Source organism: Ahaetulla prasina, chromosome 5 (assembly GCF_028640845.1).
Source record: "Ahaetulla prasina isolate Xishuangbanna chromosome 5, ASM2864084v1, whole genome shotgun sequence".
NCBI classification, from domain to species: Eukaryota; Metazoa; Chordata; class Lepidosauria; order Squamata; family Colubridae; genus Ahaetulla; species Ahaetulla prasina.
In genome coordinates this window covers 27,981,061-28,003,913 of record NC_080543.1, presented here as the reverse complement: position 1 = coordinate 28,003,913, position 22,853 = coordinate 27,981,061, and positions in this window count along the sequence as shown.

The window sequence follows — 22,853 nt, the reverse complement described above, 5'->3', positions numbered from 1 at the left end:
GATTCAAGACAGCAGCATCTTTATCTGAGTTAAGTCTTGAGACCCTGATGAGAAGGTTGTGAAGAGCCATGTGTTTCTGTGCCTGCATAGAGTGTTCCAAAAATAGCTGTGGCAGAATATCCTGAAAACCTCTTGTCTTCTCTGTCTAGTAGCAAGGAAGGAAGGAAGGAAGGAAGGAAGGAAGGAAGGAAGGAAGGAAGGAAGGAAGGAAGGAAGGAAGGAAGGAAGGAAGGAAGAGAGAGAAAGAGAGAGAGATGGGGAGGGGGAGGGAGAGAGGGAGAGAAATAAGAATGAATAAAAGAAAGGAGAGAGAAAGAAAAGAAAGAAAAGAAAAGTGAAACATAATATATTAAAGATCTTCAAAAGTCCAGACCATCTTCTGTATCCTGGTCATCTGAATTTTTGCTACCCACAGATCTGTAGCCTGATTAAAGATGAAGTACAGATAGCGGATTGCATGCCAAAACAACTAGGCACAGAGACAGTTTTTTCCCCTCATGCCATCACTGGGCTGAACACCTAATCTGAACACCACTGTCTTATGTCTAAGGATACAGGTAGTCCTTGACTTGCAACAGTTCCTTTAGTGACCGTTCAAAGTTACAATGGCACTGAAAAATGTGACTTATGACCATTTTTCACATTTATGACCATTGCAACAGCATCATGATCATGTGATCCAAATTCAGATGCTTGGCGATTAGTTCATATTTATGATTATTTCTGTGTCCCAAGGTCATGTGATCACCTTTTGCGACCTTCTGACAACAAAGTCAATGGGGGAGTCAGATTCACTTAACAACCGGGTTACTAACTTATCAACGGCAGTGATTCACTTAACAGCTGTGGCAAGAAAGGTTGTAAAATGGGTTGTAACAACAGAAATCTTGGGCTGCATTGTGGTTGTAGGTCGAGGACTACGGTACCTGTACTAATATGCCTGGACAAAGAGCTGCTTCTTCCGAATAGTAACAGTGGCCATTCTAGAGCTAAGCTAGGAATTGAAGTCCAATTCACTCCTTTTTTCCCCAAGCAGAATTATGAAATACAGAACACTTGAACTGGCCCTCTATTAACCACAGCTGACTCAAGAAAAAAGCTAGAAAGATCTACCCATCTCTTTATCATTTGGGCTTAACCTCATTCTTATAGGTGGCAAATATATGGACCTTTGCCCTTGACTCTCTTTTATCCACCACTAGTAATAAAACATGGTGCCCAGATGTTCTGACCCTCAGCAGATAAATTTGCACAGGCAGGTTCTGCAAACTTTTATTCATCAACATCTCCTTATATCAACATTGTCCAGATGTGTCACACGGAGTGCATTCGAAGATACCTTTGTGACATTAGAGTATTGCAAATAGATCTCTCTTGAGTCCCAGTTCGGAAAACAAAAACTGGAGAAGTTGCTCCTCAAGGCTGCTCCTCAAGGTTGACTCAGCCTTCCATCCTTCCGAGGTGGGTAAAAGGAGGACCCAGATTGTTGTTGGGGGCAATAGGCTGACTCTGTAAACTACTTAGAGAGGGCTGTGAAGCGGTATATACATCTAACTGCTATTGCTATTACTTTTAATAGTACAACAATTGGTCACCCTATGATTTTCTTAGTAGATTTAGATCCTGTTTTTATTCGAAGGGTGGCAAAGGGCTGGCAAGCAGGGGCATTCTTAATTTCAGTGCACCTGATGAAGAGACCTGGTGCGCCTGGCTGGGGAGCTGAACTTGCCTTGTCTCTCCTCTCTTCCTTCTGGAGGGAGGGCCAATGCATGGAATCCAGTGGGGGGGGGGGCGCCTCAGTAAGAAACAATCGACAAACATTCCATGTCCTCTTCCCCACCCTCGTCCCCCTCCCTCGGCCAGCCTGGAGCCCCGGTACCTCTTTAAGAAGCGATTAACCATAAACTAATAGCTGGAAGGACGCGGAGGGCAAGCCGTCCGCCGGCGGGCTTGCTTTCCCGAAAAGATCCATCTTGCCCAGCAGCACTGAGAGTCGCCTCCACTCCAGGACCGGGGCTGCCAGGCAGGCAATGAAGGAAACCCCAGATACCTCCGTTGCTAGAGAACGGAAGGTCAATAATGCGTATTTGGATTGTGGAACGGAGCGCAAGGTCTGTTTGCTTAGTGGTTAGAGGTTCAAAAGTCAGCACTGTCTTACTAGCAAGCAGAACTCTCCGTCTGTGGAAGGAAGAAGGAGCTCCCCAACCCATTAAGCCCATCAACAATGCGGCCGCTTCAATTGTAGCAGCCCAGTTGGGCTTTAAACAGAACCGAGTAACGGAGCTGGAAGGGATTTTGGAGGTCTTCTCTCCAACCAATCCCTTGCCCGAGCAGGAAACCCTATGCCGCGAGCAGGACCCCTATGAACTACTTGTCTGTCCAAAAGATTGGACAGACAAGTAGTTGTCCAATCTTTTCTTAAAAACCTCCGGTGATGAAGCAACCCGCCACTTTTGGAGGCATGTCATTCCACTGATTAATTCTTAATTTAACCAGAACAGAGCTGGGAGGGTTGTGCAGGCAGAGCTCAGAAAAGCTGAATGTGTAAAACAGAACGAAGCTAAACTCTTGGCCTCTTCCTCGTGAGTCAGAGAGATAAACCACAGTTTTCAAGATGCAGTGGTTAGGCTAAGCCAGAAGCAGGCAAGTCCCATTTTGGTTTGGAGGCTGTGGGGACCAATCCTTTGATCTGGTCTATGTATAAGCATAGTAACTAGAACATACTAGAATAACAGAGTTGGAAGGGACCTTGGAGGTCTTCTAGTCCAACCCCTTGCTTAGGCAGGAAACCCTGCCCCACTTCAGATGAATGATTATCCAACATCTTCTTAAAAATTTCCAGTGTTGGAGCATTCACAACTTCTGGAGGCAAGTTGTTCCACTGATTAATTGTTCTGTCAGGAAATTTCTCCTTAGTTCTAAGTTGCTTCTCTCCTTGATTAGTTTCCACCCATTGCTTCTTGCCCTACCCTCAGGTGCTTTGGAGAATAGCTTGACTCCCTCTTCTTTGTGGCAGCCCCTGAGATATTGGAACATTTCTATCATGTCTCCCCTAATCCTTCTTTTCATTAAACTAGACATATCCAGTTCCAGCAACTGTTCTTCATATGTTTTAGCCTCCAGTCCCCTCATCATCTTTGTTGCTCTCATCTTCACTCTTTCTAGAGTCTCAACATCTTTTTTACATCGTGGCGACCAAAACTGAATGCAATATTCCAGGTGTGGCCTTACCAAAGCATTATAAATTGGTATTAACACTTCACGTGATCTTGATTCTATCCCTCTGTTTATGTAGCCAAGGAATGTGTTGGCTTTTTTGGCAGCTGCAGCACATTGCTGGCTCATATTTAAATGGTTGTCCACTAGGACTCCAAGATCCCTCTCACAGTTACTACTATTGACCAAGGTATCACCAACTCCACTGAGCATATTCTGACTTATTCAGCAGGGTATAATTAAGCAAACCATTACTATGATTGTAAAAGGGCAGCAGTTTTGGAAGCCATTTTTTCCAGGACCACTCAACTTTGGCAGTGCAAAAATTGCTGATCTCTTTCTTTCTATGCTTTCTCATCCAGGATTCACATTCTGGGTTTGCACAATGTGTGTTAGTCTAGGCTACAATCAGATCTTATATCTTGGATTTTAGTGTGTACTAGGCCACCACTTTAATCCACGATATGTTTGTCACAGAATATTGTATTAATTCACCAATTGCCCTTTGACAACCTGGGATTGCATATTTGTTTGAATCCAATCAGTTCAACGTTGGTTTTTTTGGGTTTTTTCGGAGTTCTAATTTACGAGTTACTTACTCCATAGAATATTGCAGTTCAAAACTCCCCAAGAAAGAAAACCAACCAAACTCAGTTACGTTTGCTCCTGGAGTAAATACACATAGATTGAAACTAACAGATTTCAAAGCAGGAAGTTTCGTTAAAAGTCCTCATCCGGCATATTTTAAGCACAATGACTCAGGATTTTTATTCCACAGAAAATTCCATGCAATTTCACTCCATGCAGCAAGCGTGCTTAAGGGAGCATCTTCAGCTATGATTGGCTCATCTGCAAAATCAGTTCTGAAATTGCTGCAAACCCTGAAAGGGGGGTGAATTAAGAATCTTTCCAGAAGTGATTTATTGCACAAAGAAGGTGCATCTGTTACAGAGGCTCTGAACCTATTTGCTTTCCACAAACTCCCTTCCGTTTGTTGCTAGGGACACAGGATTCTCTCTTTCCAGTTAATGCCACATTACAGTTATGTTGAGTACTAATAGATTTAGGGTATATGGCCTGTGATTGCTTTTTTATCCCCAGACTCCAGGCATTTTCATTCCTGGACTTTTTGTGTCACCTAGGAACAGAGAGGCACTCCTTAAGGAACTCTATTAGAGCTACCTTTAACAGTTATAAACCCAGAGTTGTGTATACTCTGGACTAGACAAACAACAAAGGGTCCTTTTCTGCATATGTCCATGCCAAATGCAATATGGTGCAGAAAACACCACAAGCCAGTTATTTCTTTAGCAGCTATTTATTTATGTTCCTTTCACCACAACATACAGTAATCTATAAATTGAAAATGATAGCATTTATTTCCTCGCTGCATGAATGATTGGTCACCTGTAGGGTTTTTTCAATAAACACAAATTTGGAGCAGTTTTTTTTAGATAGCCACAGTATAGATATAAATAAGCAGCTTGTACACTATTCAATATGTACAGCAGATTCTAAGCATGTAAATTCTTAAAAACTGTTCCTTGGCTCAAGGGGCTGCCCTAAGACCACATACAGCTTTGATTTAATTTTATCTACTCTTCTGCCTCATTTTTGCAGTTGAGAGTCATTCACTGCTTTCTTTGCAATCTGCTTGTTGGTTGGAGGAGTCAGAAATAAAGGCTGAAAATGAGAGGATGGGTAACCCTAGTTGCTTTTGCTATATTTGTTTGGGATTTCAGCAGATTATGCCATGGGAATGCCACCTTCATCAGGTAAAACTTTACGCACCATTGTGCCAATCTATTTCTCATTGTCCAGTATAACCTCTGATCACCTACTTTACATCATCCAGCAGTAACAATGAAAATTCTTCCAATATCACAGGATGCTGGAATCCAGGGAAATCAAATCTGGAATTGTAAAAGATAATGACTGGAAAAACAACATTGTACCCTTTACCAGATAACTTTGCTATGTGGTTTGTTCTGTCAAGTAGCCCTTGCTGTTTTTCATTAAGCCATTCTTAAATAAACCATGGCATTGTCTGATGTTTGAATGCCGTCAATATATTTCGATATGACAAGTAGGAAGTCACTTGCAAATTTTTTTTAAAGAATTGGGCTACATGCTGTAAATCCGACCATACTAAAAACAAAGCCAACCATGGAAAAATTAATTGCGGAATTAATCCTGAATCAACCTCTAGAAATGTGTTCAATTCCCTATAGATAACAGTGGGATGTTAAAACAAATTGTAAATATTCCTTTTTTCAAGCAAGTTATCAGTTGGGGAAAAAATTGAGAGCCAGATTAAACTGAGATTGTGTTCATATCTTGTGCTAACATGATTTGTGGAACATGCTTCATTATCTGGTTCATCTTAACCATCAATCATGGTTGGGTCTTCATTTCTTGCAACCAATAAACAAAAGTAGCAACATTTACATTTTGTTATATATTGCAACAAAAAGTCAAAATTCTAATAAAGATTAGATTGATTACAATAGAGGTGTTGATGTTTCAAATTTAAAGTATTTATTGATCTGAAACCCTTTGAGCACATTGTGCTCATAAATATACATTTCTACTTTGGTAACCAAAAAGAAAATAAGTGGAATCTAAAATTTCAACTCTCTCTTTTACGGAAAGAGCCTATCTCTCTGTGTGTTCAATGCAAGTCCTGCCTTACCCCCTTCGAGCCCAGCCTTCGATGGTTATCCATTACAGATAATTTCTAATCCTATCTGCAATGGAAGTGTCCATCTATTCAATTCTGCTTAATTAACAGAAGTGACTTCCCCGTCTTTAGAAGTGCCCTTCTTCCTCCAGCTGGCCATTTACAATCTATTGACCCCTTGTACTGGAAACAATTAGTGTCATGGCATATATATATCATCAGGTACAATTAGCACACTATCCAAGTTCCTTTACCCCAATGCGGAAAGACAAGGGAAAATAACAAGAAGTACCCAATCGCTTCCAATCCTTATAGGAGGGAGGGAGGGAAGGGACAACATTAAAGGGGGAAAGGTCAAACAATCAGAGGAAGAGCACACGACAGTGGCAGATATGGTTAGCTTCGAAGTCCCCAGGGTCTTGTTCACTGGAAGCATTTCTAGCCTCTTTAGTCATCTTCCAGGTGCTCTTTGATGTCAGAAGCTTTTGTTAACTCTTCTGGTCCTTTTACCAAAGCTTCCCACTCGAATGCAAACTCCAGTGGGCATCTTCTCTTTCTTTCTTTCTTTTTTTTTTGGTTGATTTCAAAATGAGAAAGGATAGCTCGATACTGATTTTTAAGAAGGGCTCTTGCCTCCGACTTATGAAACTCTTGTAACAAGGCAGCAGCCCAAACTCCCATTCTTTCTGCCCATCCATCTCCAGGTTTTATAAGGTGTCTTGTCCATCTGTGGAACAGCTGACATTAATCATTGACTAGACCAGGGGTTTCCAACCTTGGCAACTTTAAGATGTGTGGACTTCAACTCCCAGAATTCCTCAGCCAGCTTTGCTTCAACTCTGGGAGTTGGAGTCCACATGTCTTAAAGTTGCCAAGGTTGGAGACCGCTGGGCTAGACTATTGTTGAGAAGATGGGTCAGTATGTTAGGCCACACATGATAGGGCTGACTCACGCTACATCACACTTTTAATGGTAGTCATAGAAAATTGTTCTGAGCCTCCAGTTGGAGCTAACCAACTCATCCCCATGGCTCAGAAAACTCAGTTGTCTAGTGCCTCTCAAAATAGTATTAAAAAAAGCTGTCTCTATTTGGGAGAGTATAAGACCCAGCTTCTTCTCCTAAAGATATTGCCATAGTTCTCTGGAAGGATGATGTCAGAGTAGAAGGTGGCGCTATATTTATCATGAACAACCAAAGAAAAGAAACACCCTTTAATCAATATATTAGTGGCATCCAGCTCTATTTCTTTATTATTTTTAGCATTAATCATGTAAGAAAAAGGGATGCGGTGGCTCAGTGGATAAAACCCTGAGCTTGTCGATTGAAAGGTAGGCAGTTCAGCGATTCAGATCCCTAGTGCCACATAATGGGGTGAGCTCTCATTACTTGTCCCAGCTTCTGCCAACCTAGCAGTTCCAAAGCACGTAAAAAATGCAAGTAGAAAAATAGGGACTACCGTTGATGGGAAGGTAACAGCGTTCCGTGTGCCTTTGGCGTTTAGTCATGCCAGCCACATGACCACGGAGATGTCTTTGGAAAGCGCTGGCTCTTCGGCTTTGAAACAGAGATCAGCACCGTCCCCTAGAGTTGGGAACAACTAGCACATATGTGCGAGGGGAAACTTTACCTTTCCACGTAAGAAATCACATAACATCCTACTCTTTTTCATCCAACTCAGGTGAATCCATGAAAGTGCTACATTCATATCTTGTGCGAGGCATAATGTAAGTCATTGTTTAAAAGCTACGGGGTAAATTTCTACAATGTCCTAACTGAAAACAATCAAATCATATTCTTGCATAATGTAAAGTGTGGATCCAGTCTGTGGCAGGGATTAATGGAAGAATGAAGGTGAAGACGGAGCTCCCAAGGTAGTTACTCTCAATTAATTAGACTTTGGATTCCAGCCTTAGGGTTAGATCTAGTGCCGCCTAGTGATATCTATGGGATAAATGCTAGGAGCTCCTTATCTATCCACATTGGCCTTTGGGCTTCACAATTGAGCAAGATACAGTGCATTCTTTTTGCCTTGATGTCCCTCTTTGTATGCACTACAGTACATTCTTTTTCCCTCACTGAGTTTGCCGAGCCCTATTCATATCTACACACAGTTCAGTTTTGAAGCAGACTAGACCTGAGGCAGCTTTTTCTGACTTTTGGTCTTTAGAGAGCAGGGCTGTTGAAAAGCCATTTCTAGTCACAGAATTTCTGCCATGGTTGCCTGGCTAGGGAGTAATGTCTATTCACCAGATGGCCAAGTGGAACAATCGTCTCTAATTATACCTTTAGCTTTGTGGCAGGGAAGTGGGTCCACGTCCAAACAAAGAACTGGGCTGCAGCCACCCACCAAGTTTTGTTTCTGAGCCTTATGTGGCCACTCTTGTAGGCAAAGACGATTCGACACCTATTTTATTTATTTATTTATTTATTGTTTATATTTATATACCGCCCTATCTCCCAAAGGACTCAGGGCGGTTTACAGGCATTTAAAAACAAGAAATACAATAAATACAATTCTAAAAACAATTAAAAAACTTATTCAAAAGCCTTAATTAAAAATATAAAAATTAAAACCCAAGATAAAACCCATAAACTAAAAACTAACTAAACTCATTTGGTTTGGTTTCACAAAATGCCAGCTTATATTATGTTATTTTATTTATGTTAATTTTATTTAATTTTAATTTTAGACTGGGAGCTTGGTTGGTGCCATAGAAAGCGTGCATAGAAACATTATTGGTGCCTGCCATTACCATATTGCTTTACCCTAGTCTAGTTAATTTTGTCTCTAGTTGACTATTTTATTCATCTGCTATGTTTGCATTAGATATATCACCATGACAGAGAATCAAGAGTTGTTAAGTTAAATAACCTACATAAATTTGATTAATGTATGCTGCTCCGAGTCCATTTTCGTTAGATGGATGATTATATGTATTTGATTAATAAATAAACAAGCTTGAAATGTTCTTTGTTAATATCTCATTCAGTGCAGGATTCTTATAATGGATGTTTTCAAAGATTCCACCAGCTCTTGATACCACTTTTGTAAGTCAAAGAAAGTCCCTAGTTCTAGGCGAGGCCCTAGCTAGCTGGATTTCAGTACTCTGCAGCAAAAATGGTTGTATTAAGATATTGGCAGCTCCAATTTCATTGGAGAACAATTCATAATCTGCTGGGAAAATAAAGAAATTGTTGAAATTCTGAGTTGGCATACCTCGCCCCTGATTCAACCAGAAGAAAGATAATGCAAAAACAAAAAAGAAGAAAGAAAGAAAGAAAGAAAGAAAGAAAGAAAGAAAGAAAGAAAGAAGGAAGGAAGGAAGGAAGGAAGGAAGGAAGGAAGGAAGGAAGGAAGGAAGGAAGGAAGGAAGGAAGGAAGGAAGGAGGAGAGACAGACAAAAAAAAAGAAAAGAAAAGAGGAAGAAAATCAACCACAAAAAGCATTATATTTGGTAAATTAAGTATTGAGGGCTGTGGGGTTCAATGGTGCTCTAGGGGTGTGTGTGTGTGTGTGTGTGTGTGTGTGTGTGTATGCACATGTATACAGGCGTGTGCATGGACACACACATGTGTTATTACTGAAAACTCCCTTAATGTAAATTGCCCCATGATTAATTCAGAAATTGCATTTTAGGGTGACGTCATTATAGTGTTTACTTCTGTGGAAGACAGCATACTATCCTATTCTATCCTTTCTTCTGATTGATTGGTGGGATGGCATTTTAGTACTGATGGGCTTCCCTAAGGCTGGAACCAAACCTTAAGATAACCTAGGACATCCTTAGTGATCCAAAGCAAAAGCGAACTCAGTATTTATTCCTCCCTACCGGTAGGCCATAAAGTGAAAAAGAGTGACTCCTACATGGATGTAACCATGCAGTTTTCTTGACATCGGTACTTCATTGTTTGCCTTTGCCTTCTTCTAGGACAGGGGTCTCCAACCTTGGCAACTTTAAGCCTGGAGGACTTCAGCGCTCAGAAGTCCGCCAGGCTTAAAGTTGCCAAGGTTGGAGACACCTGTTCTAGGATGTGTTGTTTTACTTCCTAGTAATTTTACCTAGTGGACTCCCAGTCCAGTACTAATTTACAACCATCAGACTTGAAATTCTGGGTTTAGAAAATTTAGAACTATGCCACCTTCAGTATGACCTGAGCATAGCTCATAAAATCATCTGCTACAATGTCCTACCTGTCAATGACTACTTCAGCTTCAACTACAGCAATACACGAGCACACAATAGATGCAAACTTTAAAGTGAACCGCTTCAAACTCAATTGCAGAAAATATGACTTCAGTATCAGAGTTGTTAATGCCTGGAATGCACTTCCATGCTCTGTAGTCTCATCCCAAAACCCCCAAAATTTTAACCTAAGACTGTCTACTGTTGACCTCACCCAGTGGTGGGATTCAAATAATTTAACAACCGGTTCTCTGCCCTAATGATTTCTTCCAACAACCAGTTCACCAAGCTGCTCAGAAAGTTAACAACCGGTTCTCCCGAAGTGGTGCGAACTGGCTGAATCCCACCACTGACCTCACCCCATTCCTAAGAGGTCTGTAAGGGGCGTGCATAAGAGCACTAGCGTGCCTACCATCCCTGTCCTAATGTTCCCTTTAATTATATTCGTTTTCTTCATGCTTATACATATATATTATCTAATATGTACTCAACAAAATAAATAAATAAAATACAATAAATAAGCTAAGCCTTACAACTTTAGCCTTACAACTAAGCCTAAGCCAGGTGCTGCCACCTGCTGAGATTCCCAAGACATTGAAAACAGGTAATCCTCAACTTGCAACCGTTCTTTTAGTGATCCTTCTAAGAGACAATGGCATTGGAAAAAGTGACTTATGACCCTCTTTCACACAACCCCTGCAGCATCCCCATGGTCACATGACCAAGATTTAGATGCTTCACAACTGATTCATATTTATGACGGTTGTAGAGTCCTGGGGTCATGTGATCCCCTTGTTCAAACTTCTGACGAGCAAAGTCAAGGGGGAAGCCAGATTCACTTAACAACCGTGTCCCTAACCTAATGACCACAATGATTCACTTAAGAACTGGGGCAAGAAAGGTCGTAAAATGGGGCAAAACTCACTTAACAACAACTTTGGGGCTCAATTGTGGTCATAAGTCGAGGACTACCTATATATGTGAACATAATCCTGGACATAAAAATCCACCTGAATCCATGATTACTCCATCACTTTGTTTCTTCCTGATTTCCAAAAAGGCCTACAAATGGATTACTCCTCGTTTAATGTCATGTGAATCACGTCCCTTCAGGCTAGAGCTATTCTATTTGAGTTGCAAAAATCCAGGCGGCCACTAGGTGGAACCCAAGAAAATGCTTCTACCTAATAACCAGGGGTGAAATCCAGCAGGTTTTGACAGGTTCTGGGGAACCAGTAGCGGAAATTTTGAGTAGTTTGGAGAACCAGCAAATACCACCTCTGGCTGGCTCCAGAGTGGGGAGCGAATGGGGATTTTGCAGTATCCTTCCCCTGGAGTATGGTAGGAATGGAGATTTTGCAATATCCTTCCCTCTGGAGTGGGGAGGGAATGGAGATTTTGCAGTATCCTTCCCCTGCCACGCCCACCAAGCCACACCATGCCCACCAAGCTATGCCCACAGAACCGGTAGTAAAAAAAAATGGATTTCACCACTGCTAATAACCATAATAAAGACTTTACTATTGCTAGCAGTACTAAGCTATTACCAGTGGCCATCCAGATTTTTGCAGCCTTGATATTCCCCCGTCTTAGATGGTATTGTAGTAACAGGTTCCAAAGTTTGACTGTGCATTATATGATGATCTATATTGAATTCTTCATTGTTCAACCCTCTTGGGTGACCCCAACATAGCTGAATATTATTTCATAGGATCATGTATGAGAAGAAAAAGTCCGTCTTATTGGAACGATTACTCATGTTTTTCTTGCCTTTGTTGCAAAATAATATCCAGATGTGGCTATTGTGACACCTCACCAGTAGATGGCAATATTTACTTTTCCTTGGAAGCATGACCGGAAAGAAGGAAGGAATGTAGGGAGAGAGAAAAAAATAAGCAGAGCTTTCAGATTGCAAGAGAAAACAGCTGGGTCATTATTTCAGCTATTTCCTTTCTTCTTTAGTGCCTGAACTCACAATCCTTCAACTATTTCCCTGGCAGTCAGCACATGTGAGATCACTGGCTCTGTTCCCATAAAGTGTTCACTTTAACCATGGCTTAAAAAGTTAACCCAACTTTCTGGTTCTGGCTAAACACAACAGAACATATTCAATATAGGTTTTCTGTAATATGTTAAGCTAATAATAATATTACAGCTAATAAAAACAATTGCTACCAACCTGCTTTCCATTGAGGACCTGTATACTGCATGAGTCAAAAAGAGGGCTGTGAAAATATTTGCAGATCCCTCGCATCCTGGACATAAACTGTTTCAACTCCTACCCTCAAAACGACGCTATAGAGCACTGCACAACAGAACAACTAGACACAAGAACAGTTTCTTCCCGAACGTCATCACTCTGGTAAACAAATAATTTCCTCAACACTGTCAAACTATTTACTAAGTCTGCACTACTATTAATCTTCTCATCATTCCCATCATCCATCTCCTTCCACTTATGACTGTATGACTGTAACTTTGTTGCTTGTATCCTTACAATTTATATTGATATTGTTTCCTAATTGCTTATTTATACCCTGTGGCTATCATTAAGTGTTGTACCTTATGATTCTTGATGAACAAATCTTTTCTTTTATGTACACTGAGAGCATATGCACCAAGACAAATTCCTTGTGTGTCCAATCACACTTGGCCAATAAAAAAAAATCTATATGAGGTTGGCTAATTTTAGCTCAGTTACTATCTTCACCAACCCCTTATTAAACCAAGTGCTTTGGTTGCAGCTGCCCTTTATAAAAAGTTGGGATAGTTTTTACTTTGGTTCCTTTGTGTGTGTCTCAGTGAGTTCCACAGACCCATCTCTTTTAGATCCACTAAACCGTGTGGCGTGAAAACTAAATCCAAGCAAATTAGAAAGCAGATCCAGCCCTGCTGAATACATTGTGTGAACGAGACAAGTAGGACTTCTTTAGAACAATTCAAAGCAAGTATTTGTACATTTTAAACACCAACTAGTAAAACAAGTTTAACAGTAATAAATATATTGTGGACTAGTTCCTGTGTACTATAAGTCCCATTTCTCAAAATCATTTTGGATTGGGGATGATGAGAGCTGTAGTCCAAACCATTTGCAGGACATCTGGAAAAACTGTTCTGAGCAGATAGCTTTCAGCCCAGCCCATCCTGTCATTTCTTTTCACGTGCAAAAATATAGCTACTCAAATAGTAACCTTGGGCAATGGGAATGCAGTTTTCACAAGAAAGTTGCAATGGGTTGATATGTTCTCAAATCTTGGTATGCCTATTTGTCACCTCTCCCAGCTAACTATAACACTTTTCCATGAGAATGAATAGGGAGTATGTCAGTAGTGAAATCTAAATTTCTTTCCTAGTGGTTCTGTGGGCGTGGCTTGGTGGGTGTGGCTTGTAGGGGGTCATGTGGCTGGGTGGGCGTGGCTATGTGGCTGGGGGATCAAAAGACAGAAACTCATTAACAATGTCCTGCTGGAGCAGGGTTGGACTAGATGACCTCCAGGTCCCTTCCAGTCCTGGATTATCCTCTGAAGCTGCATCTAATGCCAGGTTTGTAGTCCTTCCTTCCTCTCCTTTTTCCTTCCTTCCTTCCTTTCTTCCTTCCTTTCTTTCTTTCTTTCTTTCTTTCTTTCTTTCATTCTTTCTTTCTTTCGTTCTTTCTTTCTCTCTCTCTCTCTCAAACAAACAAACAACCCCCCCATTTTTTGCCTTCAGGCTTCAGCTTTTTTATCTTTTAAAAAATGCTTTTAAAAGTAAAAAAAGCCTCTGGCGATCAGGCACCTCAGCTGGGATCATCAGAGCCTTGTTTTAACCCTTTAAAAGCATTTTTTAAACAACCTCTTCCCACCTGCCCACCCTCCCCAGCCTTATGCCATCCTATTTAGGCACTTTTTTAGGCTGGGCACATGTGTGGAAGGCGTGCATGCAAGCAATGTGCATGTGTGGAAGGCAGGAGTGTGCGGGGATCAGGCGCACGAATGCACGAAGTGAGAGTGCACAGCACACACGCGGCAAACCAGTAGTAACATTATGTGAAACCCACCACTGTGTCCAAGATATTCATTTGTTGATTTTAGGTGAGGGACTTGAGGGAATACAGTCATCTCAATATTATTCAGCAGTGCAACACACCAAGGGCCCACAATCTCTATGGCCCCAGATGACCTTTCAGAGTTTATCTGATAAGGTGCAGCAGACTCTGTGAAGAAGTTGAGGCAGGCAGTCTCGCTGGGTGGGAATGAGAAGTCATGTTGAGGCGGTGTAGGAAGTTAGCACTCACCCCTCTCCTAGAAGAATGAAATATTTTAGGAAATATTAAAAAGGCAGAATTTATTTCCCTGGATGAGAAATGGAGAAACATGTTTTAAGGACAAAGCAGCTCCCTGCAGCTTCCTGCCTCCCCTCCCCTTTGTCAATGGACCATCATCTGCAACACAATAGGACCATCTAGCAACAGAAACTCACCACATGGCACCTGGGAAGATTACATCAGCCAGCAAGGCTAGCCAAGACCCTCTCCCCCTGGGAGTCTGACAACCAGTCAGGATGCTCTTCCTGTGCCCCAGGAAGTTCAAAGCTCAGAGAGGGCATAAAACCAAGGCATGCTCAGTATCTCGTCCCTTTTCTTTGCAGGAATTGAAACCATGTGATCCTGTCCACCATTAAACCATCTTTCCAAGCAGTCTCCGTGTTTCCAATGTCTTTTTCCCCACTTGGAACTGAACCGAGATGGACATTTCTTCCAACAGCGAGTTGCACCTGTGTCTTTTTTTCTTTCCACTATCTCTTTAATCCTCTTTTTTCTTTTGAAATGAAAAACAGTTCCTAGTCAGAATTCTTGTTCAGCAGATGCTCTCATTCTTATTTAAAAGAACAAATATCTTTTTTTCCTAATATCTTTTTTTCCTACTAGGGGACACGGTGGCTCAGTGGCTAAGACACTGAGCTTGTTGATCGAAAGGTCGACAGTTCAGCGGTTCGAGTCCCTAGTGCCACATAACGGGGTGAGCTCCTGTTTCTTGCCCCAGCTTCTGCCAAAATAGCAGTTCAAAAACACGTAAAAAAATGCAGGTAGAAAAATAGAGACCACCTTTGGTGGGAAGGTAACAATGTTCCATGCGCCTTTGGCATTTAGTCATGCATTTAGTTTGGCATTTGGCATTTAGTCATGGAGATGTCTTCGTACAGCTCTGGCTCTTCGGCTTTGAAACGGAGATGAGTACCATCCCCTAGAGTTGGGAACGACTAGCACATATGTGCGAGGGGAACCTTTACCTTAACCTAATCCTGACCAAGACATGGTCAGTGAGTCATGCTCACTTTAAACAAGATTTTCTGAATAGACTATCAGAATATTCTTTATTGGTCAAGTGTGTTTGGACACACAAGGAATTTATCTCAGTTGCATATAGAGTTTATGCATGCACAAACAACAAATCATAAGAAACCAATATTGGAACGTAATAGGAAAGATGTCACAATTGAGCCCAAAATTTCTGCTGCTGTACTAAATATCTTACTGCAGGCTACTTCTGCTGCCTGCTGGCTGCCTACAATTTGGCAGTTCAAATCTCACCAGGCTCAAGGTTGACTCAGCCTTCCATCCTTCCAAGGTGGGTAAAATGAGGACCCAGATTGTTTGTTGGGGACAATATGCTGACTCTGTAAAGTGCTTAGAGAGAGCTGTAAAGCTCTGTAAAGCAGTATATTAGTCTGAGTGCTATTGCTATATTTGTTAAGTGAGTTTTGCCCCATTTTACGACCTTTTTTGGCAATAATTGTTAAGTGAATCACTGCAGTTGATACGTTAGTGACACGGTTGTTAAGTGAATCTGGCTTCCTCATTGACTTTGCTTGGCAAAAGGTTGCAAAAGGTGTTCACATGATCTTGGGACAACAGCAATGGTTGTAAGGAAGAACCAATTGCCAAGCGTCTGAATTTTGATCACATGATCATGGGGATGGTGCAAAGGTTGTAGGTATGAACAATGGTCATGTCACTTACTCCAGTGATGTTGTAACTTTGAACGGTCACTAAAGGAACTGTTGTAGGTTGAGGGCTACCTGTATCCTTAGAAATAAGACAGTGGTGTGAGAATTAGGTGTTCAGCCCAGTGATGGCATGAGGGGAAAAAAATGTCTCTGTGCCTAGTTGTTTCGGCACGCAATGCACTTACCTGTACTTCATCTTTAATCAGGCTACAGATCTGTGGATAGCAAAAATTCAGATGACCAGGATACAGAAGATGGTCTGGACTTTTGAAAATCTTTAATGTATTAGGTTTCACTTTTCTTTTCTTTTCTTTCTCTCTCCTTTCTTTTATTCATTCTTTTCTCTCTCTTTCCCTCCCTCCCTCTCCCCCTCTCCTTCTCTTTCTCTCTCTCTCTCTTTCTTTCCTTCCTTCTTTTTTCTTTCTTGCTACTAGACAGAGAAGACGAGAGGTTTTCAGGATATTCTGCCACAGCTATTTTTGGAACACTCTATGCAGACACAGAAACCCACTTTGACACCTGGGTCTTCACAATCTCCTCACCAGAAGCTGAGACCACAGGGCCTCAAGACTTAACTCAGATAAAGATGCTGCTGCCTTGAATCTTTGTTGAAGGAAAATGTTCAAAAGTGGCATCCTAAGGGGAGGAGTTGAAACAGTTTATGTCCAGGATGTGAGGGATCTCTAAATATTTTCTCAGCCCTCTTTCTGACCAGTGCAGTAGGTCCTCAATAGAAGCCAGGCTGATTGCGATTGTTTTTTCTGCAGTCCTAACTACCTGTTGAAGTCTGTACCTGTCCTGTTTGGTTGCTGTAACAAAGTATGGCCTGTGAATGGGCCACACTTTGAATGAGTGACCGCCTAAGCCACACTTACTTTGAGACATACACACACACGATGTATTTGACCACAATAGGGCAACACCAAAGAATCATGATGTGAGCACTGGTGAATGTGAATGTATAAGCTATGGTCAAAAGAAGCAAACTCTGTCCTTCCCTGTATTGAGAACTACGATATGCAGATAGTGCTTGGCTTATCACCACAACTGGGACCAAATTTCCGTTGTTAAGTGAGTCACGCCTGATTTTACAAACTTTTTGCGATCGTTTTTAAGTGAATCATTGCAGTTGTTAAGTGAATCACATGGTCGTTAAGCAAATCCAGCTTCCCCCATTGACTTTGCTGGTCAGTAGCTGGCAGGAAAGGTCACAAATGGTGATCACGTGACCCCAGGACCATCGTAAATACATGCTGTTTACCAAGCACCCAATTTTTGATTATGTGATCGTGGAGAAGCTGCTAACAATCAAAATCAAGACGACTGTTTGTAAGTCAGTTTTTTCAGTGTTGTTATAACTTTGAATGGCTGCTAAATTGATGATTGTATGTTGAGGACTACCTGTAATTTAAGTGAGGGGCAAATTAGCTCATCTACATGTTGCTTTTGTCAATTCTCACTGCACTTTCTTTTGTAAGGTGAGTTTTCAAAAAGAGTTTGTTTAAGATAAGAAAATGCAGTGAGTAATGATACAGTGACAACTTTTCTAAATATCCTCTTCTTTGGGCCTAGAGCAGGGGTCAGCAACTCATGGCTCTGGAGCTGCATGTAGCTCTTTCAGCCCTCTGCTGAGGCTCCCTGTCGCCAGTCAGCTCCACAATTGATAGGGCTTTCAGTTAGGACAGGTAGAGGAAAAAGGATGCTGCGCCAGGAGGAGACTCTATGGTGGGGGGAACCAGACTTCCAGTCAGCAGAGGAAAAAGGACACCATGCTAAGAGACTCTATGGTGGGGGAACTGAACTTCCGGTCAGCTCCAGAATTGAACAGGGGGCTTTGAACAGGGAGTGTTTAAGGTTGCTGATCCCTGGCCTAGACAGTAAGCACATAGCCCCTCTTAAAACTTGCCACATTTTTAGGGCATTGTTTCTCAATCTTGGCAATTTTAAAATTCTGACTCCCAGAATCCCTCAGCCAGTACATTTTAAAGGTGCCAAGGTTGAGAAGCAATGTTTTAGGGACCAGCTATAATAAATAAGGATCTTCATTTTCAGTTTTGAAAGCTGCTAAAATATTTGGCTGTTAATAGGCAAATTTAGGTTTTGATTCAGGTTTTCACAGGAAATCACTACTGTGAAATAATTCAGATTTGAAGATAGCAGGAACACTTGGGCCAAATAAGGGAACAAAACATAATTTATTATTAATGGTTGCTTTAAATACTTTGAGAAATTCCATTTTGTGTGTGATACTCATTTCATTCACTTGGCGATATATACAAGGGAAACATGGCCCAGATACTTTGGCAGCTTCAGGTATACCTACAATCTTAAGAGATGCATTTTATATTTTATATAGAATTTGTAAATAAGAATTAAAGTTACCATTGGTTGCATACTTAACCTGTGAAACAGAGAATTGGAATATCCAATCTTGGAAAATCAGTTTCTAAGAAATGTAAAACATACTTATGATTTAAGAATGACATTAATTCATGAGAAAATATCATTTTCATTTACCATTTTTTAACTCCAATAATGTTGGTGGCATTGTTCAAAACTTATGGACACATTTAATTAAATGATATTGTCTTGTCTAGGCATCACTTCATATTAGTTTCAAATCATATCAGAAGTTAATATAATTTGGAAAAGAAATATAACAGTTAAGAATGTAAATGTGATGTCAAAATATATTTCTAAAATATGAATGTAGTATTTTATCGGGGTGGGGGGGCGGAATTACTTCACTGTACCACAGGATCAAGAAAGAGGATAATCTTATCTATGTGGAATGAAATTTATCCTCCTATTAATTATTTTTTATATATGATTTTATATAACAAATGATTTTATTTTATTTTTGAAAAGACTTTATATTCTAAAAACGGGAAGCTGCACCAGTGGAATAGATCTAATCATATGTTTAAGAACTGAATTAATGCCATACGGATACTAAGTATTACATCTTTTTAAATTAGTACTTTTCCCCTCCTTTCTCTTATACTTAGTTTACCTTAATCATTATAATGTATTGGTATATACTTTTTTTTTAATGTATAACCCTTGTTGTATTTTTGTTGTTGATAGAAATGTAGTTGTTTGCAGGTTACCATATAAATAATGTAAAAACCAAATAGATGAACAGATGTAACAGATATTCTGCGTAGATAGCTCCAAAAATAGATCAGATTACTGGTATAACAGCTAACAGTGTGTGAAGATAGCCTGTTATTAAAACACAGCAGCCTGCAATTACTGCAGGCTCGAATCCCACCAGGCCCAAAGTTGACTCAGCCTTCCATCCTTTATAAGGTAGGTAAAATGAGGACCCAGATTGTTGGGGGGGCAATAAGTTGACTTTGTAAATATACAAATAGAATGAGACTATTGCCTTACACACTGTAAGCCGTCCTGAGTCTTCGGAGAAGGGCGGGATATAAATGTAAATTAAAAAAAAAGGGAATCTCCTTCTCCCTTGCAGCACGCTCACGCTCACGCTCACGCTCACACACAAACACAAACACACACAGGCATGCAGAAATGCCTTTCGGTTTTAATCAGGCTACATTTAGTCATAAGCATTTAATCATGTGCATTCATGTTTAAGAGTAGCGTAACAAGCTGCAGGCATTGGGTTGGTGTGTAGGTTTGTGTAAGGCCATGATGGCGAACCTATGGCACGCATGTCAGAGGTGGCATGAACAGGCCTCTCTGTCGGCACACACACTTTCACCAGCTGCTCTTCCGGGTTCTGCTGGGTTTGTGCGAAGACCAGCTGCTCTTCTGGAGCACTGGAACCCAGAAGAGAGCAGCTGTCCGGTGCGCATGCGCACCGACCAGCTGCTCTCTTCCGGGTTCCGGTGCTCTGTTGGGCGTGCGCTCCAGTTTTGGCACTTACTGCTGAAAAGGTTAACCATCACTGGTTTAGGGCATTGGAATAAGCTCTTAAGCATATAGAGCAGTCCTGGGTATTTTATTTCCCTTGGGCCACATCTGGCCCTTTGACTGTTCCTTTCTGACCCACATGAGGTCAATCGGCAATTGGAAATCAAATATAAATAAGCGTACACCATTCATGAAACACAACTGCATTGCTTTTATTTTGGCTATTTTTTTTTCAATTTATCTGTGTGCATCAGTGGTGGGTTGCCCCCAGTTCGGACCGGTTCTATAGAACCGGTAGTAAAACCGGCGGGAGGCTCCTCCCACTGACCCAAACATTTTCAAAACTCTTCTGTGCACGATGCGAACCAGTAGTAAAGGTAAGTAGAATCCACTCCTGGTGTGCATGTGTGTGTGCGCGCCTATGCACCTTCACAGCCCTATTGATTTGGCCCTCCATCAATACTCCCAGTTTGTCATGTGGCCCCTTGGGAAAATTAATTCTTCACCCCTGAAATAGCGGGAGAGGACAGAACCGGACTGACCTGTGGTGAAAGCCAGAGTGGCTGAGGAGAGTGCCCGCAGTAAACTAACAGAATTAAGCAAATGTATTTATTTATTTTATATTTACCTATTCCAATTCTATAGCTGCCCAAATACCATATCCAGGAATCCCTTGACTATGCCACCAACAGAATGGTTGGCAAAGACAGTCTGATTGTACCCATGGCCAAAAGAAAAAGGGTGGTAATCAGGAGTAACGCTAGAACCAGGTCGCAGCCCAAAAAACCCCATGATTATCTCATCCTTAATGTACATGCTGCAAGTGAAGAAGAGTCCTAGGAAATATCATCTGCAGAGACCCTGTCCTCAGAGAATAGCATAGGACCATAATAGCAAACCTATGGCACATGTGCCAGAGGTGGCACGCAGAGCCCTCTCTGTGAGAACGTGCTCCATCGCCAGCTGCTCTTCTGGTTTCTGACGCCTGCCAGCTGATCTTTGCGTGTGCTGGAGCCCCGGAAGACCACCTAGCCAAAGCAGACGCGCATACCAGAAAGTCCAGTTGTCTCTTGAAAAAAGCACATTTGGGACAACCATTGCCAATGTGTGAGAAATCATGTTTTGTGTCAGAAAAAAAAAAAAGATGAGAATGGCCACTTTAATATCAAATAAATTAAATATGGTTTCATGGTCTTAGTTTTGGCAGGATGAGACACAGGCAATGCCATGGGGACATGTCCATAAGACAGGGCTTCCCAAACCTGGGTAAATATTGCCCCAAATTGAGTAAAAGTGTTTTTTCCTTAACAACACATGAACTCATTACTCATTACAACAGGGACATTTAAATTGAGTAAAAGACTGCCACATGTACTGAAATATACTAAAATAACCTCCAAATCCAAAGATAAAAATCGGTGAGATTACCAGTGGTAATTTATTGAAATGACATAAAGATCAGTGATGTTGGGTTTTTTTATAATACAAGTAGTCCTTGAACTACAATCATTCGTTTAGGGGCCATTCAAAGTTATGACCATTCAAAGTTATATTGAAGGGAGGGTTTTACATCCAGTTCTCAAAATTTAATAAGTTCTGATAAGCAGTTTTGGGTAACAAAAGAAGTAGTTTGGGAAGCATTGCAATAAGGAATCCTCAAGCTGCAAGTAGGAAACTGTGGAGATGATGCTTAAATTGGTATCTCATCCATCCCAACCAGGATAGGAAGCAAGCTCATTAATGTTGCCACCACCCTGGAAAGTTCTTATTGTTAACCTTGGAGAGTCTCCAACCTTGAAGATTGCCAGTCATGTTACCTTTTTAATTTTCCTTATGTTTCCTGTAACCCTAAGCAACTGTCCAAGATAATATAATCTAATGAACATCTATCTCAAAGGTGTCCACAGGATATGATTTTTAAAAAAGCCCATATAGCAGCCACAAGCACACAGCTGAAGTACTACCTTTTTGTTTTTTCTCGTGTGTAATGAACACTGAGCCGTGGTGGTGCAGTGGTTAGAATGCAGTATTGCAGGCTAATTCTGCCAACTGCCAGAAGTTTGATTCTAACCTGCTCAAGGTTGACTCAGCCTTCCAGCCTTCCGAGATCAGTAAAAGGAGGATCCAGATTGTTGGGAGAAATACACTGACTCTGTAAACTGCTTAGAGAGAGCTGTCCAGTAGTGGCCAAAATTGTGGAAACCTTTTGGGAAAGGTGTATTTTCTAAAACTAGCTAACACCACTTTTTTTGGAGTAGTATAAAATGATATATCAATGGAAAGATAATTTAATCAAGAATGTAATGCAATAACTTTTATGAAGGATTTGCTAATAGAATAGCAGTTACAGTATAAAGACAAGAGAAACACGTAGAAAAAAATGAGATATACAAAAATTATCACTATAGAAAAAATGAGATATATAAAATTTATCACCATGTCAGTTTATAGTTGCGTAACCTTTAGCATGAATGATGGCTTTACAACGTCTTCCCATGGAGTGAACCAAGTCTTTTAGTTCTGAAGCTGTTACAATGTGAAACCAAGATTGAATGATTGCTTCTATTAACTGGGTTTTATTGCTGGGTCGCTTCTGGCTAACAAGTTTCTTTAGTCAGCTCCATAGATTTTCAATTGGGTTAAGGTCTGGGCTATTCCCAGGTCTTTCCAGCAGTGGAATATGACTACCTTGAAACTCCAAAAACAAAAGTGGTGTTGTTAGCCATCAAATCTCAAAAATACAGTTTTTCCGAAAAGTTTCCACAATTTTGGCCACTACTGTAAAGCACTGTGAAGCGGTGTATAAGTCTAAGTGCTATTACTATAAACAGAGATTCAAAATGCACTGTCACAGCCTCTCATGTTGACTTTTCACCATATACTGCAGACATCCCTGTTGTC